This window comes from Carassius carassius, chromosome 28 (assembly GCF_963082965.1).
Source record: "Carassius carassius chromosome 28, fCarCar2.1, whole genome shotgun sequence".
In the NCBI taxonomy this organism is placed as follows: domain Eukaryota; kingdom Metazoa; phylum Chordata; class Actinopteri; order Cypriniformes; family Cyprinidae; genus Carassius; species Carassius carassius.
The window spans coordinates 27,948,524-27,951,775 of NC_081782.1; positions in this window are offsets into that span (position 1 = coordinate 27,948,524).

The window sequence follows — 3,252 nt, forward strand, 5'->3', positions numbered from 1 at the left end:
CGAAGATTCGGTTGGAGTGTGTGCAGTGCTTTTATTCTCAGATCTGCTGAATACATGTGAAAGTTACTTACTTCATTTCTCAACTCGTCTTGAAATGATGCTCATTTCAAATATGTATTCATAAGAGTAACTGGAAAAAAGTCTCTTGTGCTCACCGTGACTGCATTTATTTGGACAAAAATACAGTAAGAACATTAATATTTGCTAAGTAATAATAGTAAAAAAAATTCAGCTGATTAAAGCTGGGTTTTCAGCATCATTACTCCAGTCTTCAGTGTCACATGATCTTCAGAAATCATAATATGCTGATTTGTGGCTCAAGTAACATTTCTTAATAACAAAACAAATTGTTTTGCTGCTCAATAAGTTTTTGGAAAAGTTTTATATATATATATATATATATATATACAGTACAGACCAAAAGTTTGGACACACCTTTTCATTCAAAGAGTTTTCTTTATTTTCATGACTATGAAAATTGTAGATTCACACTGAAGGCATCAAAACTATGAATTAACACATGTGGAATTATATATGGAATTATGTACATAACAAAAAAGTGTGAAACAACTGAAAATATGTCATATTCTAGGTTCTTCAAAGTAGCCACCTTTTGCTTTGATTACTGCTTTGCACACTCTTGGCTTTCTCTTGATGAGCTTCAAGAGGTAGTCACCTGAAATGGTCTTCCAACAGTCTTGAAGGAGTGCCCCGAGAGATGCTTAGCACTTGTTGGCCCTTTTGCCTTCTGTCTGCGGTCCAGCTCACCCCTAAACCATCTCGACTGGGTTCAGGTCCGGTGACTGTGGAGGCCAGGTCATCTGGTGCAGCACCCCATCACTCTCCTTGCTCAAATAGCCCTTGATGCCTTCAGTGTGACTACAATTTTCATAGTCATGAAAATAAAGAAAACTCTTTGAATGAGAAGGTGTGTCCAAACTTTTGGTCTGTACTATATATATATATATATATATATATATATATATATATATATATATATATATATATATATATATATATATATATATATATATATATATATATATATATATATATATATATATATACATACATACATACATACACACCCTAAAAAAGAATTTGACTTAGTTTTTGCAAAAATGATGGTATTGACAAAAAGAAAAACGTCTAAGGTTATGTATGTAACCGTGGTTCCTCGAAGGAACGAGACGCTGCGTTGACTGACGCTTTGGGGAACGCCTCCAGCGTGACATCTCTGATTAACGTGTGTAATCAGTCCAATGGATGGGCAAGACATCATAAGCAGGTGATGTAAGAGACCAGGAAGCATAAAAGCACGAGCGGCGAAGCCGGCAGTCAGCCTTAAAAGATGAAGCAAGCGCCAGCCAGAGATGCTGGAAGTGTGGCACTGCGACGCAGTGTCTTGTTCCTTCACGGAACCAGGGTTACATACGTAACCTATTCCTCTTCAGGAACTCGAGCTGCGTCGACTGACGCTTTGGGGAATGAGAATGCCCACGCCGCCAGACTTTCAAATCTCTCCTTAGTATGGAAGAGCACAGCTAAAGCAAGAGAAGGAGACAGGAGCCTGACAGTAATCGGGGACAACCCGTCCAATGGCCAAACTTCAGAAGGAGTGAGTCTTGACCCCCAGGAGAGGGGAGATCAGAGGACTCGAGGCTTAGGATAGCATCCTGGTCACCGTTTAGCATAAGTTTCTTCTGGCCAGAGGCCTCAGCCTCGGCGCACCATGGAGGAAACATGTAATCAGAGGGTTTCTGCCCACTAGGGCTGCCACTTTTTATTCGATATTCGAATATGCATTCGAAAATGATGTGAAATATCCGTAATCGAACTATAAATAAAATATCCGGTTTGTAAAATGCCATGTGTAGTGCATTTTTTACAGTCTATGATTAGACCGTTTGTTATTTTATTTTATTATTTGCCATCTTATCCAGTAGAGGGCACTCTAGACGTATTGTAGCGTAGGCCCATGACCAAATCAAGTGAATAATAGCTAGCTTACGGTGTACATTTTAGGACATCCTAAGACCTCAGTCATTAAATGAAAAGGCGTCATGCCTCAGACTAAAAGGCTTCAGTCATCGGAAAAAACGGCATCGCGCCTCGGGACTGAAAAGCTTCAGGTCTCAGGACAAACAACGTCAGGTGTCAGGTCTCATACAATTAGGCATCAGACGAAACGGACTCCGGTGAAGTATCGTGTTGTCCCGCCCCATGTGACGTCACATGCACACCGTTCAGAGGAAGTGTTATATAATGGTTGATTGATGGCAAAAGGAGGTAAGCAGTGTCTGATATATTGTATTTTAACAGTTTTATTCAAATGTAACACTAATTAAGTTATATAGGGAAGAAAAAATGCATTTCGATAGTCATGTATGCACATTAGTTACTTAGCCATAACACAAGTTAGTTAGCCATATTGCAACCAGAGAGCTTTTATTTTGGCAAAGTAGTAAAATTACCCTTACAAAAAATAACCATGGTTTTACTATATATATAACACCAGAAGGCGATACTCCACCTGAGTCCGTTTCAACTGTTGCCTTTTTTTCTGAGTCCGTTTCATCTGATGCCTAGTTGTATGAGACCTGACGTCTTTTTCATTTAATGACTGAGGTCTGAGGATGTCCTAAAATGTACACCATACTAGCTAGTAGCCAGGCACGTCTGTGCACTCCGAACGTGTGTTCTTAATCCAGATCAAGTTGATAGACTGGTGTTTCTTGCAAACAATATTAAGAAATGAATTAGGCTAGGCTATATGCCTTACTCCTGCTGCTGCGGGCACATAGATATTCGAATATTTTCGAATACATTGCATGATATTCGATTTCCGTTCGAATTAGATTTTTCTCAAAAGTGAGCCCTACTGCCCACTGACTGGCCACTAAGAGGGGTGCGGTAGGCCACCATGGCCGCCACGTAGACCTTCAGGGTGGAGTGGGTCAACCCTGTGGAGAGCCTGGAGGAACTCCAGCACTGTACCAACTGGGCAGTTAACTGGGTCGAGCTGGCGGTCTCCGCACCAAGAAGTGAAAAGTTTCCACTTCAAGGCATACAGTTTCCTCATTGAGGGAGCTCTGGATTGAAGAACGGTCTCAACAACCTCGGTTGAGAGACCGGAAGCTAAGAGTTGTACCTCCTCAGAGACCACACCTTCTAAGCTCCATGCGGGGGCACACCCTCCGCCTGTGAGAGGAGATCTCTCCTGACGGGAACCTCCCATGGAGTGCAGTCAAA